This window comes from Coregonus clupeaformis, unplaced genomic scaffold (assembly GCF_020615455.1).
Source record: "Coregonus clupeaformis isolate EN_2021a unplaced genomic scaffold, ASM2061545v1 scaf1853, whole genome shotgun sequence".
NCBI classification, from domain to species: domain Eukaryota; kingdom Metazoa; phylum Chordata; class Actinopteri; order Salmoniformes; family Salmonidae; genus Coregonus; species Coregonus clupeaformis.
In genome coordinates, this window is record NW_025535307.1 from 37,177 (window position 1) to 53,004 (window position 15,828).

The 15,828-nt window shown below is 39.3% G+C and overlaps 3 non-coding genes and 3 pseudogenes across 3 annotated transcripts; all 6 read right to left on the reverse strand.

Moving 5' to 3' along the window:
* Positions 1-6,064: 6,064 nt before the first annotated feature.
* Positions 6,065-6,183, reverse strand: LOC123487879. The gene has a single exon (XR_006659888.1). It is a non-coding gene; the product is annotated as a 5S ribosomal RNA (ribosomal RNA).
* Positions 6,184-10,588: 4,405 nt separating this feature from the next.
* LOC123487880 lies at positions 10,589-10,706 on the reverse strand. The gene has a single exon (XR_006659889.1). It is a non-coding gene; the product is annotated as a 5S ribosomal RNA (ribosomal RNA).
* A 1,159-nt stretch (positions 10,707-11,865) lies between these two features.
* Positions 11,866-11,977, reverse strand: LOC123487885 (annotated as a pseudogene).
* Positions 11,978-13,139: 1,162 nt separating this feature from the next.
* On the reverse strand, positions 13,140-13,258 carry LOC123487886. Its single transcript, XR_006659892.1, has one exon. It is a non-coding gene; the product is annotated as a 5S ribosomal RNA (ribosomal RNA).
* A 1,163-nt stretch (positions 13,259-14,421) lies between these two features.
* On the reverse strand, positions 14,422-14,530 carry LOC123487883 (annotated as a pseudogene).
* A 1,160-nt stretch (positions 14,531-15,690) lies between these two features.
* Positions 15,691-15,799, reverse strand: LOC123487884 (annotated as a pseudogene).
* Positions 15,800-15,828: the final 29 nt, after the last annotated feature.

Consider the following 15,828-nt stretch of genomic DNA (forward strand, 5'->3'; position numbering starts at 1 on the left):
AAAACCACATTCGAAAACCTTTGTATGTTGAATTCTACATATGTCCTTCTAGTCCTAGTGCTGAACGTTAAAAAAATATTTTAGACCCTTTTCATGCAAAATGTATAACAAATATTTTTCTCGTTTGTTATAAAGAACTTTGTATCCCTTCATATGCCGAACTAGTTGCATTGTGGATTTTGCCTAAAACATGATTTTAGAAAATATTCATTGAAAAAAGCTTTTTAAAAAACCACATTCGAAAACCTTTGTATGTTGAATTCTACATATGTCCTTCTAGTCCTAGTGCTGAACGTTAAAAAAATATTTTAGACCCTTTTCATGCAAAATGTATAACAAATATTTTTCTCGTTTGTTATAAAGAACTTTGTATCCCTTCATATGCCGAACTAGTTGCATTGTGGATTTTGCCTAAAACATGATTTTAGAAAATATTCATTGAAAAAAGCTTTTTAAAAAACCACATTCGAAAACCTTTGTATGTTTGAATTCTACATATGTCCTTCTAGTCCTAGTGCTGAACGTAAAAAAAATATTTTAGACCCTTTTCATGCAAAATGTATAACAAATATTTTTCTCGTTTGTTATAAAGAACTTTGTATCCCGTCATATGCCGAACTAGTTGCATTGTGGATTTTGCCTAAAACATGATTTTAGAAAATATTCATTGAAAAAAGCTTTTTAAAAAACCACATTTCGAAACCTTTGTATTTTGAATTCTACATATGTCCTTCTAGTCCTAGTGCTGAACGTTAAAAAAATATTTTAGACCCTTTTCATGCAAAATGTATAACAAATATTTTTCTCGTTTGTTATAAAGAACTTTGTATCCCTTCATATGCCGAACTAGTTGCATTGTGGATTTTGCCTAAAACATGATTTTAGAAAATATTCATTGAAAAAAGCTTTTAAAAAACCACATTCGAAAACCTTTGTATTTTGAATTCTACATATGTCCTTCTAGTCCTAGTGCTGAACGTTAAAAAAATATTTTAGACCCTTTTCATGCAAAATGTATAACAAATATTTTTCTCGTTTGTTATAAAGAACTTTGTATCCCGTCATATGCCGAACTAGTTGCATTGTGGATTTTGCCTAAAACATGATTTTAGAAAATATTCATTGAAAAAAGCTTTTTAAAAAACCACATTCGAAAACCTTTGTATGTTGAATTCTACATATGTCCTTCTAGTCCTAGTGCTGAACGTTAAAAAAATATTTTAGACCCTTTTCATGCAAAATGTATAACAAATATTTTTCTCGTTTGTTATAAAGAACTTTGTATCCCGTCATATGCCGAACTAGTTGCATTGTGGATTTTGCCTAAAACATGATTTTAGAAAATATTCATTGAAAAAAGCTTTTTAAAAAACCACATTCGAAAACCTTTGTATGTTGAATTCTACATATGTCCTTACTAGTGCTGAACGTTAAAAAAATATTTTAGACCCTTTTCATGCAAAATGTATAACAAATATTTTTCTCGTTTGTTATAAAGAACTTTGTATCCCTTCATATGCCGAACTAGTTGCATTGTGGATTTTGCCTAAAACATGATTTTAGAAAATATTCATTTAAAAAAGCTTTTTTAAAAAACCACATTCGAAAACCTTTGTATGTTGAATTCTACATATGTCCTTGCCTAGTGCTGAACGTAAAAAAATATTTTAGACCCTTTTCATGCAAAATGTATAACAAATATTTTTCTCGTTTGTTATAAAGAACTTTGTATCCCTTCATATGCCGAACTAGTTGCATTGTGGATTTTGCCTAAAACATGATTTTAGAAAATATTCATTGAAAAAAGCTTTTTAAAAAACCACATTCGAAAACCTTTGTATTTTGAATTCTACATATGTCCTTCTAGTCCTAGTGCTGAACGTTAAAAAAATATTTTAGACCCTTTTCATGCAAAATGTATAACAAATATTTTTCTCGTTTGTTATAAAGAACTTTGTATCCCTTCATATGCCGAACTAGTTGCATTGTGGATTTTGCCTAAAACATGATTTTAGAAAATATTCATTGAAAAAAGCTTTTTAAAAAACCACATTCGAAAACCTTTGTATGTTGAATTCTACATATGTCCTTCTAGTCCTAGTGCTGAACGTTAAAAAAATATTTTAGACCCTTTTCATGCAAAATGTATAACAAATATTTTTCTCGTTTGTTATAAAGAACTTTGTATCCCTTCATATGCCGAACTAGTTGCATTGTGGATTTTGCCTAAAACATGATTTTAGAAAATATTCATTGAAAAAAGCTTTTTAAAAAACCACATTCGAAAACCTTTGTATGTTGAATTCTACATATGTCCTTCTAGTCCTAGTGCTGAACGTTAAAAAAATATTTTAGACCCTTTTCATGCAAAATGTATAACAAATATTTTTCTCGTTTGTTATAAAGAACTTTGTATCCCGTCATATGCCGAACTAGTTGCATTGTGGATTTTGCCTAAAACATGATTTTAGAAAATATTCATTGAAAAAAGCTTTTTAAAAAACCACATTCGAAAACCTTTGTATGTTGAATTCTACATATGTCCTTCGTCTAGTGCTGAACGTTAAAAAAATATTTTAGACCCTTTTCATGCAAAATGTATAACAAATATTTTTCTCGTTTGTTATAAAGAACTTTGTATCCCTTCATATGCCGAACTAGTTGCATTGTGGATTTTGCCTAAAACATGATTTTAGAAAATATTCATTTGGAAAAAGCTTTTTAAAAAACCACATTCGAAAACCTTTGTATTTGAATTCTACATATGTCCTTGTCCTAGTGCTGAACGTTAAAAAAATATTTTAGACCCTTTTCATGCAAAATGTATAACAAATATTTTTCTCGTTTGTTATAAAGAACTTTGTATCCCTTCATATGCCGAACTAGTTGCATTGTGGATTTTGCCTAAAACATGATTTTAGAAAATATTCATTGAAAAAAGCTTTTTAAAAAACCACATTCGAAAACCTTTGTATGTTGAATTCTACATATGTCCTTAGCCTAGATGCTGAACGTTAAAAAAATATTTTAGACCCTTTTCATGCAAAATGTATAACAAATATTTTTCTCGTTTGTTATAAAGAACTTTGTATCCCTTCATATGCCGAACTAGTTGCATTGTGGATTTTGCCTAAAACATGATTTTAGAAAATATTCATTGAAAAAAGCTTTTTAAAAAACCACATTCGAAAACCTTTGTATGTTGAATTCTACATATGTCCTTCTAGTCCTAGTGCTGAACGTTAAAAAAATATTTTAGACCCTTTTCATGCAAAATGTATAACAAATATTTTTCTCGTTTGTTATAAAGAACTTTGTATCCCGTCATATGCCGAACTAGTTGCATTGTGGATTTTGCCTAAAACATGATTTTAGAAAATATTCATTGAAAAAAGCTTTTTAAAAAACCACATTCGAAAACCTTTGTATGTTGAATTCTACATTTGTCCTAGTGCTGAACGTTAAAAAAATATTTTAGACCCTTTTCATGCAAAATGTATAACAAATATTTTTCTCGTTTGTTATAAAGAACTTTGTATCCCTTCATATGCCGAACTAGTTGCATTGTGGATTTTGCCTAAAACATGATTTTAGAAAATATTCATTGAAAAAAGCTTTTTAAAAAACCACATTCGAAAACCTTTGTATGTTGAATTCTACATATGTCCTTCTAGTCCTAGTGCTGAACGTTAAAAAAATATTTTAGACCCTTTTCATGCAAAATGTATAACAAATATTTTTCTCGTTTGTTATAAAGAACTTTGTATCCCGTCATATGCCGAACTAGTTGCATTGTGGATTTTGCCTAAAACATGATTTTAGAAAATATTCATTGAAAAAAGCTTTTTAAAAAACCACATTCGAAAACCTTTGTATTTTGAATTCTACATATGTCCTTCTAGTCCTAGTGCTGAACGTTAAAAAAATATTTTAGACCCTTTTCATGCAAAATGTATAACAAATATTTTTCTCGTTTGTTATAAAGAACTTTGTATCCCTTCATATGCCGAACTAGTTGCATTGTGGATTTTGCCTAAAACATGATTTTAGAAAATATTCATTGAAAAAAGCTTTTTAAAAAACCACATTCGAAAACCTTTGTATTTTGAATTCTACATATGTCCTTCAGTCCTAGTGCTGAACGTTAAAAAAATATTTTAGACCCTTTTCATGCAAAATGTATAACAAATATTTTTCTCGTTTGTTATAAAGAACTTTGTATCCCTTCATATGCCGAACTAGTTGCATTGTGGATTTTGCCTAAAACATGATTTTAGAAAATATTCATTGAAAAAAGCTTTTTAAAAAACCACATTCGAAAACCTTTGTATGTTGAATTCTACATATGTCCTTCTAGTGCTGAACGTTAAAAAAATATTTTAGACCCTTTTCATGCAAAATGTATAACAAATATTTTTCTCGTTTGTTATAAAGAACTTTGTATCCCTTCATATGCGGAACTAGTTGCATTGTGGATTTTGCCTAAAACATGATTTTAGAAAATATTCATTTAAAAAAGCTTTTTAAAAAACCACATTCGAAAACCTTTGTATGTTGAATTCTACATATGTCCTTCTAGTGCTGAACGTTAAAAAAATATTTTAGACCCTTTTCATGCAAAATGTATTACAAATATTTTTCTCGTTTGTTATAAAGAACTTTGTATCCCTTCATATGCCGAACTAGTTGCATTGTGGATTTTGCCTAAAACATGATTTTAGAAAATATTCATTGAAAAAAGCTTTTTAAAAAACCACATTCGAAAACCTTTGTATGTTGAATTCTACATATGTCCTTCTAGTCCTAGTGCTGAACGTTAAAAAAATATTTTAGACCCTTTTCATGCAAAATGTATAACAAATATTTTTCTCGTTTGTTATAAAGAACTTTGTATCCCTTCATATGCCGAACTAGTTGCATTGTGGATTTTGCCTAAAACATGATTTTAGAAAATATTCATTGAAAAAAGCTTTTTAAAAAACCACATTCGAAAACCTTTGTATTTTGAATTCTACATATGTCCTTCTAGTCCTAGTGCTGAACGTTAAAAAAATATTTTAGACCCTTTTCATGCAAAATGTATAACAAATATTTTTCTCGTTTGTTATAAAGAACTTTGTATCCCTTCATATGCCGAACTAGTTGCATTGTGGATTTTGCCTAAAACATGATTTTAGAAAATATTCATTGAAAAAAGCTTTTTAAAAAACCACATTCGAAAACCTTTGTATTTTGAATTCTACATATGTCCTTCTAGTGCTGAACGTTAAAAAAATATTTTAGACCCTTTTCATGCAAAATGTATAACAAATATTTTTCTCGTTTGTTATAAAGAACTTTGTATCCCTTCATATGCCGAACTAGTTGCATTGTGGATTTTGCCTAAAACATGATTTTAGAAAATATTCATTGAAAAAAGCTTTTTAAAAAACCACATTCGAAAACCTTTGTATGTTGAATTCTACATATGTCCTTCTAGTGCTGAACGTTAAAAAAATATTTTAGACCCTTTTCATGCAAAATGTATAACAAATATTTTTCTCGTTTGTTATAAAGAACTTTGTATCCCTTCATATGCCGAACTAGTTGCATTGTGGATTTTGCCTAAAACATGATTTTAGAAAATATTCATTGAAAAAAGCTTTTTAAAAAACCACATTCGAAAACCTTTGTATGTTGAATTCTACATTTTAGTCCTAGTGCTGAACGTTAAAAAAATATTTTAGACCCTTTTCATGCAAAATGTATAACAAATATTTTTCTCGTTTGTTATAAAGAACTTTGTATCCCTTCATATGCCGAACTAGTTGCATTGTGGATTTTGCCTAAAACATGATTTTAGAAAATATTCATTGAAAAAAGCTTTTTAAAAAACCACATTCGAAAACCTTTGTATGTTGAATTCTACATATGTCCTTCTAGTCCTAGTGCTGAACGTTAATTTGATCAGGCAGGGCAGCACACACAAACTGCATTTAGTCCAATAACAATCCATGATATTATTAGGGTGATAAATAAAAGGCAGTTGCTCCATGACACAAGAGCACGCTCTACTGGGACAAAAAGCTTACAGCACCTGGTATTCCCAGGCGGTCTCCCATCCAAGTACCAACCAGGCCCGACCCTGCTTTGCTCCCGAGATCAGACGAGATCGGGCGTATTCAGGCTGGTATGGCCGTAAGCAAGTGAACAACTCTTGGTACACTATATAAAGTCAATGTGTCACTCACTCTGAAAGGGACACAGAAACGTATCCACTTTGTGACACAAACTGAAGAAGCTCAACCCTTGCTTACATTTCCAATATATATATATATATATATATATTGTGATGTCACGAGAGGCTACACAGCTTTCAGCGGGATTGCTCAAGTAGTGCAAGGAGACCAGGTTCAACCAAAACAAGGATTTTATTAAAGGTCTTGGGAAACTAACGAAAGTATAACACAATACTGTTCTCTGGTGGCTCTTAAGGGTTAACAGTTCAGGGATGTCTCTTCCACATCCAAAATCATAACTCTCCCTCGCTCAAATAACTTTTCCCCAGTCTTACTGTATTCCACGTTGCAGCTAGTGGCCAACCCAGCAAAACGTCCTTCCAAATGTCCCACACGTATTTCCACCGGTGCATATATCCAAAGGTGAGTATTTCCCCAAAGGTAAGTATCTCCAAATCCTTATATTCCTCATGGAAGTGGACGTGCAGCACTCTTGTCCTCCAGAGAGCCCAGCCTGGAGACTGTCTCTTCCCTTCCCAAACCTTCAGCTCATCAGCTCCTCATTTGTTTCAGCTGCGTGGGAAGATTGGCCATAGAGGGGTGGAGTTCCCGACCATACCAGCAGATGGAGCCATAGCTGTCTGGGTTTGCAGCCATCTCAGGGGATGTAACGTCCCTCCAGGACACAGCCTCTCGTGACATCACACATCCCCCTCCTCGGGACCGACGTCCTCGTCGGGTAAAGGCAGCGAAGAAGGCATCACGCCGGGAGAGGGCGTCCGCATTGCCGTGGTGCTTGCCAGACTGCTCTCTCTTCAACTCCTCCAACTCTAGGACCAGGGACTCAGCCTCCTGTTGTCTCTCCTTGAGTTTCTTACTGAACGCATCAGCCTTGGTTTTAGCAGAGTTTAGCTTCTGTTGAGCAGCTTTCAGTTCCTTCTCTCTCTCTGCCTCCGCATTCTTCATCTTGTTCTCCAACACCTTGTACTTCTCCTCTGCCTTCTTCTGGACCTCCTTACTACTGCGCAGGGTCTCCTCACACTCCTCGATGGTCCTGCGCAGCCTCTCCAGCTCCTCCTGTTGCTTATGGGAAGGAGCTCTGTTGGAGTTTAGCCTGGAGGATATCTAACTCTTCTGTCTTCATGTCTAACTGTTGCTTTAACAAACGATACCTCTCAGCGGTCGCCTTCAGACCAGACAGTTCCTTGTCCAGATTCTGTAGCTCCGTCTCTGTGTCGGTCTGGGCACCTGCCATCCCTATCAGAGCCCGGGCGGGAGTGAGTAATTCGGAGGATTGCACCGGAGCCTTCCCAGGATGAGTCTTGCCTCTCCGTTTCCGAGGTACTCCGGGTTATCCTCTCCTGAGACTCTCTCCAGAGTGGGTAAAAGGCTGGGCAGTCTCGTCCAATTAGGACAGGGACGGGGAGGGAATCAACCACCCCCGCCGTCGTGTGTATGGTTCCCGTGTGCTGGTCATTGTAAGTTCAGTAATGGGGTATTCTCTGGTGTCCCCATGGACACAGGAAACTGGGAGGACTTTCCCCGGGGTCAGACACGTTGGGCCCACCAAATCCTTACGCACCAGGGTGGCCCGGCTACCAGAATCCAGTAAGGCCTCCACATCATGGTGATTCACAGTTACCGGGCAGGTGGGGGTCGATCTGGGCCGCCATCTACGACTCCCAAGAGCGAGGCAAACGGTGTGTGGGTGCTGAGCTGGAGGACTCGCAGTGGGCATAGGTTCATCGGCTGGTTTCCCACACTGCCAGGAGATATGTCCCATCTCCCCACACCGGTAACACTGTCGAGTTTCCCCCTCCTGGTGTACTCTTCTTGGACCCGCCTGGTTTCTGGCTCCCCCTGGAGCCGGGATAAGTCCTGACGTGGCTGGGTTCGAGACCTTGGGGTCCTTTGGACGGGTTCTTCCCATTTGTGGTGGGGCCGCCCTCCTGGGGTCTTTTCGGAAGCATTCAGCATCTCCGCTGTGGCCTGGTACTTTTCCACAGCTTCCACGGTCAGATCAGCCGTGGTCAAGGCCTGTTGACTGATGAACCGTTTTTGCCTCATAAGGCAGGGCGCGTAGGTAACGATCCACCACAACGGCCTCCACCACCGCCGCTGCTGTATTCCTCTGCGGATCCAGCCATTTCCTTGCGATTCGGACAAGTTCATGCATCTGCGCCCGAGGAGGTTGGTCTGGTTGGAAGGTCCAACTGTGAAAGCGCTGGGCCATACCAAACTTTGTGAGTCCATATCTGCTGAGGATCTCAGACTTCAGGGCATCATAGTCAGTAACCTGGTCAGGGCCCAGGTCCCGGACAGCATTCAGCGATTCCCCGGTTAGAAAGGGGGCTAACAGACCAACCCACTGTTGCTTGGGCCAGGCTTCCCTAGTGGCCGTGGCCTCAAATGCATGCAGGTATGCCTCAATGTCATCGGTAGCTCCCATCTTAGATATAAAGTCACTTGCCTTTATTGGGCGGGTATTTTGGACAACCCTCTGTCTCTGCAACTGCAATTCCTCTGCCTTCAGAAGGTTGGCTTTCTTTTGCTCCTCCAAGAGAGCCACGTTTGCTTGCATCTGGGCTTGCTGGCCAGCAACAAGGGCTTTCAATATGTCCTCCATTTCAGTTGGCGGGGAGCCTACGGCCAACTTGGAAAACTGGGTGATCAAACCTTCGGTATCCTCCTCTGACATGCACTATTAACGCTTCAGCTTGCCTGTATTCTCCACCATCTGTGACGTCACGAGAGGCTACACAGCTTTCAGCGGGATTGCTCAAGTAGTGCAAGGAGACCAGGTTCAACCAAAACAAGGATTTTATTAAAGGTCTTGGGAAACTAACGAAAGTATAACACAATACTGTTCTCTGGTGGCTCTTAAGGGTTAACAGTTCAGGGATGTCTCTTCCACATCCAAAATCATAACTCTCCCTCGCTCAAATAACTTTTCCCCAGTCTTACTGTATTCCACGTTGCAGCTAGTGGCCAACCCAGCAAAACGTCCTTCCAAATGTCCCACACGTATTTCCACGGTGCATATATCCAAAGGTGAGTATTTCCCCAAAGGTAAGTATCTCCAAATCCTTATATTCCTCATGGAAGTGGACGTGCAGCACTCTTGTCCTCCAGAGAGCCCAGCCTGGAGACTGTCTCTTCCCTTCCCAAACCTTCAGCTCATCAGCTCCTCATTTGTTTCAGCTGCGTGGGAAGATTGGCCATAGAGGGGGTGGAGTTCCCGACCATACCAGCAGATGGAGCCATAGCTGTCTGGGTTTGCAGCCACCTCAGGGGATGTAACGTCCCTCCAGGACACAGCCTCTCGTGACATCACAACATATATATATATATATATATATTTGAGTCTTGTTGGGGGGGCATATCCTATGTTGATTTATGACAAGTTCATTGACTAGGGCCCTATAAAATAGGCGTTGCGGACCGAATCACGGAATCCAGACATTAAACCGAAATGCAACAATATTCAAACATTTATTGAACTTAGTAAGAAATCAACTAAATCTATTCAACTTGTTAGAAAACGCATTCATTCGCCCAAGTCAATCATAAGACATGAACAAAATGCATCAGTGATTAGTATTTCCATGAACTTTCTGAAACGGCACAGGAATGCCCCTGTCTGTGTGCATGTGTGCGGTGCGCGCGTATATCTACACTTTGTGTAGCCGTTAGCGATGATGCTAATGATAACCTTCTTCTGGTAGGGAAGGAATGGCTTTCCCCAAAACCTTCGCAAGTAAATGTTAACTACAAAGTAGCCTATGCCTGCCTGGCAGAATTATACCGTGATCATTTGCATCACTCCAGTGGCCATTTGTTCTACAGCAACACCGCTTAACCAAACAAAGGTCTCTTCCTGGTGCACTCTTGCATTTAAAGGTAACTACACCCCAAAATCTAAATGTCTTACATTTTTCCCAGACCTCACAAATGGTCACCTGATAGGGTTTAAACATTGTTGTGGACATAGAACATCCAATTGTGCTGTTTTGCTATTAAAAAGGTGTACTTTTGAGAGCGAAAACCTGCCAAAACAGGGACAAACGGTCAACGGGGAAATCTAAACGGAGAAAAGGGAACTTGGGAATTAACGGAATCAGGCAAAAACATTGAAGGGATTTTATAGTGCCCTAATGGACTACAGATATTGACTGTCTCCTAGACTAAAAACAAAGGCTGCTTGTACTGCCTATATTTTGAGGGAAACGCACTGTCCATTATTTGATTTGATCAGGGCAGGGCAGCACACACAAACTGCATTTAGTCCAATAACAATCCATGATATTATTAGGGTGATAAATAAAAGGCAGTTGCTCCATGACACAAGAGCACGCTCTACTGGGACAAAAAGCTTACAGCACCTGGTATTCCCAGGCGGTCTCCCATCCAAGTACCAACCAGGCCCGACCCTGCTTAGCTTCCGAGATCGGCGAGATCGGGCGTATTCAGGCTGGTATGGCCGTAAGCGAGGAACAACTCTTGGTACACTATATAAAGTCAATGTGTCACTCACTCTGAAAGGGACACAGAAACGTATCCACTTTGTGACACAAACTGAAGAAGCTCAACCCTTGCTTACATTTCCAAATATATATATATATATATATATTTGAGTCTTGTTGGGGGGGGAAGAGGGCATATCCTATGTTGATTTATGACAAGTTCATTGACTAGGGCCCTATAAAATAGGCGTTGCGGACCGAATCACGGAATCCAGACATTAAACCGAAATTCAACAATATTCAAACATTTATTGAACTTAGTAAGAAATCAACTAAATCTATTCAACTTGTTAGAAAACGCATTCATTTGCCCAAGTCAATCATAAGACATGAACAAAATGCATCAGTGATTCGTATTTCCATGAACTTTCTGAACGGCACAGGAATGCCCCTGTCTGTGTGCATGTGTGCGGTGCGCGCGTATGTCTACACTTTGTGTAGCCGTTAGCGATGATGCTAATGATAACCTTCTTCTGGTAGGGAAGGAATGGCTTTCCCCAAAACCTTCGCAAGTAAATGTTAACTACAAAGTAGCCTATGCCTGCCTGGCAGAATTATACCGTGATCATTTGCATCACTCCAGTGGCCATTTGTTCTACAGCAACACCGCTTAACCAAACAAAGGTCTCTTCCTGGTGCACTCTTGCATTTAAGGGTAACTACACCCCAAAATCTAAATGTCTTACATTTTTCCCAGACCTCACAAATGGTCACCTGATAGGGTTTAAACATTGTTGTGGACATAGAACATCCAATTGTGCTGTTTTGCTATTAAAAAGGTGTACTTTTGAGAGCGAAAACCTGCCAAAACAGGGACAAACGGTCAACGGGGAAATCTAAACGGAGAAAAGGGAACTTGGGAATTAACGGAATCAGGCAAAACATTGAAGGGATTTTATAGTGCCCTAATGGACTACAGATATTGACTGTCTCCTAGACTAAAAACAAAGGCTGCTTGTACTGCCTATATTTTGAGGGAAACGCACTGTCCATTATTTGATTTGATCAGGGCAGGGCAGCACACACAAACTGCATTTAGTCCAATAACAATCCATGATATTATTAGGGTGATAAATAAAAGGCAGTTGCTCCATGACACAAGAGCACGCTCTACTGGGACAAAAAGCTTACAGCACCTGGTATTCCCAGGCGGTCTCCCATCCAAGTACCAACCAGGCCCGACCCTGCTTAGCTTCCGGCGAGATCGGGCGTATTCAGGCTGGTATGGCCGTAAGCGAGGGAACAACTCTTGGTACACTATATAAAGTCAATGTGTCACTCACTCTGAAAGGGACACAGAAACGTATCCACTTTGTGACACAAACTGAAGAAGCTCAACCCTTGCTTACATTTCCAAATATATATATATATATATATATATATATTTGAGTCTTGTTGGGGGGGAGAGGGCATATCCTATGTTGATTTATGACAAGTTCATTGACTAGGGCCCTATAAAATAGGCGTTGCGGACCGAATCACGGAATCCAGACATTAAACCGAAATGCAACAATATTCAAACATTTATTGAACTTAGTAAGAAATCAACTAAATCTATTCAACTTGTTAGAAAACGCATTCATTTGCCCAAGTCAATCATAAGACATGAACAAAATGCATCAGTGATTCGTATTTCCATGAACTTTCTGAAACGGCACAGGAATGCCCCTGTCTGTGTGCATGTGTGCGGTGCGCGCGTATGTCTACACTTTGTGTAGCCGTTAGCGATGATGCTAATGATAACCTTCTTCTGGTAGGGAAGGAATGGCTTTCCCAAAACCTTCGCAAGTAAATGTTAACTACAAAGTAGCCTATGCCTGCCTGGCAGAATTATACCGTGATCATTTGCATCACTCCAGTGGCCATTTGTTCTACAGCAACACCGCTTAACCAAACAAAGGTCTCTTCCTGGTGCACTCTTGCATTTAAGGGTAACTACACCCCAAAATCTAAATGTCTTACATTTTTCCCAGACCTCACAAATGGTCACCTGATAGGGTTTAAACATTGTTGTGGACATAGAACATCCAATTGTGCTGTTTTGCTATTAAAAGGTGTACTTTTGAGAGCGAAAACCTGCCAAAACAGGGACAAACGGTCAGCGGGGAAATCTAAACGGAGAAAAGGGAACTTGGGAATTAACAGAATCAGGCAAAACATTGAAGGGATTTTATAGTGCCCTAATGGACTACAGACATTGACTGTCTCCTAGACTAAAAACAAAGGCTGCATGTACTGCCTATATTTTGAGGGAAACGCACTGTCCATTATTTGATTTGATCAGGGCAGGGCAGCACACACAAACTGCATTTAGTCCAATAACAATCCATGATATTATTAGGGTGATAAATAAAAGGCAGTTGCTCCATGACACAAGAGCACGCTCTACTGGGACAAAAGCTTACAGCACCTGGTATTCCCAGGCGGTCTCCCATCCAAGTACTAACCAGGCCCGACGCTGCTTAGCTTCCGAGATCGGACGAGATCGGGCGTATTCAGGATGGTATGGCCGTAAGCGAGGAACAACTCTTGGTACACTATATAAAGTCAATGTGTCACTCACTCTGAAAGGGACACAGAAACGTATCCACTTTGTGACACAAACTGAAGAAGCTCAACCCTTGCTTACATTTCCAATATATATATATATATATATATCTATTTGAGTCTTGTTGGGGGGGGAAGAGGGCATATCCTATGTTGATTTATGACAAGTTCATTGACTAGGGCCCTATAAAATAGGCGTTGCGGACCGAATCACGGAATCCAGACATTAAACCGAAATTCAACAATATTCAAACATTTATTGAACTTAGTAAGAAATCAACTAAATCTATTCAACTTGTTAGAAAACGCATTCATTTGCCCAAGTCAATCATAAGACATGAACAAAATGCATCAGTGATTCGTATTTCCATGAACTTTCTGAAACGGCACAGGAATGCCCCTGTCTGTGTGCATGTGTGCGGTGCGCGCGTATATCTACACTTTGTGTAGCCGTTAGCGATGATGCTAATGATAACCTTCTTCTGGTAGGGAAGGAATGGCTTTCCCCAAAACCTTCGCAAGTAAATGTTAACTACAAAGTAGCCTATGCCTGCCTGGCAGAATTATACCGTGATCATTTGCATCACTCCAGTGGCCATTTGTTCTACAGCAACACCGCTTAACCAAACAAAGGTCTCTTCCTGGTGCACTCTTGCATTTAAAGGTAACTACACCCCAAAATCTAAATGTCTTACATTTTTCCCAGACCTCACAAATGGTCACCTGATAGGGTTTAAACATTGTTGTGGACATAGAACATCCAATTGTGCTGTTTTGCTATTAAAAAGGTGTACTTTTGAGAGCGAAAACCTGCCAAAACAGGGACAAACGGTCAACGGGGAAATCTAAACGGAGAAAAGGGAACTTGGGAATTAACGGAATCAGGCAAAACATTGAAGGGATTTTATAGTGCCCTAATGGACTACAGATATTGACTGTCTCCTAGACTAAAAACAAAGGCTGCTTGTACTGCCTATATTTTGAGGGAAACGCACTGTCCATTATTTGATTTGATCAGGGCAGGGCAGCACACACAAACTGCATTTAGTCCAATAACAATCCATGATATTATTAGGGTGATAAATAAAAGGCAGTTGCTCCATGACACAAGAGCACGCTCTACTGGGACAAAAAGCTTACAGCACCTGGTATTCCCAGGCGGTCTCCCATCCAAGTACCAACCAGGCCCGACCCTGCTTAGCTTCCGAGATCGGGCATATTCAGGCTGGTATGGCCGTAAGCGAGGGAACAACTCTTGGTACACTATATAAAGTCAATGTGTCACTCACTCTGAAAGGGACACAGAAACGTATCCACTTTGTGACACAAACTGAAGAAGCTCAACCCTTGCTTACATTTCCAATATATATATATATATATATATATTTGAGTCTTGTTGGGGGGGGAGAGGGCATATCCTATGTTGATTTATGACAAGTTCATTGACTAGGGCCCTATAAAATAGGCGTTGCGGACCGAATCACGGAATCCAGACATTAAACCGAAATGCAACAATATTCAAACATTTATTGAACTTAGTAAGAAATCAACTAAATCTATTCAACTTGTTAGAAAACGCATTCATTTGCCCAAGTCAATCATAAGACATGAACAAAATGCATCAGTGATTCGTATTTCCATGAACTTTCTGAACGGCACAGGAATGCCCCTGTCTGTGTGCATGTGTGCGGTGCGCGCGTATGTCTACACTTTGTGTAGCCGTTAGCGATGATGCTAATGATAACCTTCTTCTGGTAGGGAAGGAATGGCTTTCCCCAAAACCTTCGCAAGTAAATGTTAACTACAAAGTAGCCTATGCCTGCCTGGCAGAATTATACCGTGATCATTTGCATCACTCCAGTGGCCATTTGTTCTACAGCAACACCGCTTAACCAAACAAAGGTCTCTTCCTGGTGCACGCTTGCATTTAAGGGTAACTACACCACAAAATCTAAATGTCTTACATTTTTCCCAGACCTCACAAATGGTCACCTGATAGGGTTTAAACATTGTTGTGGACATAGAACATCCAATTGTGCTGTTTTGCTATTAAAAAGGTGTACTTTTGAGAGCGAAAACTTGCCAAAACAGGGACAAACGGTCAACGGGGAAATCTAAACGGAGAAAAGGGAACTTGGGAATTAACGGAATCAGGCAAAACATTGAAGGGATTTTATAGTGCCCTAATGGACTACAGATATTGACTGTCTCCTAGACTAAAAACAAAGGCTGCTTGTACTGCCTATATTTTGAGGGAAACGCACTGTCCATTATTTGATTTGATCAGGGCAGGGCAGCACACACAAACTGCATTTAGTCCAATAACAATCCATGATATTATTAGGGTGATAAATAAAAGGCAGTTGCTCCATGACACAAGAGCACGCTCTACTGGGACAAAAAGCTTACAGCACCTGGTATTCCCAGGCGGTCTCCCATCCAAGTACCAACCAGGCCCGACCCTGCTTAGCTTCCGAGATCGGGCATATTCAGGCTGGTATGGCCGTAAGCGAGGGAACAACTCTTGGTACACTATATAA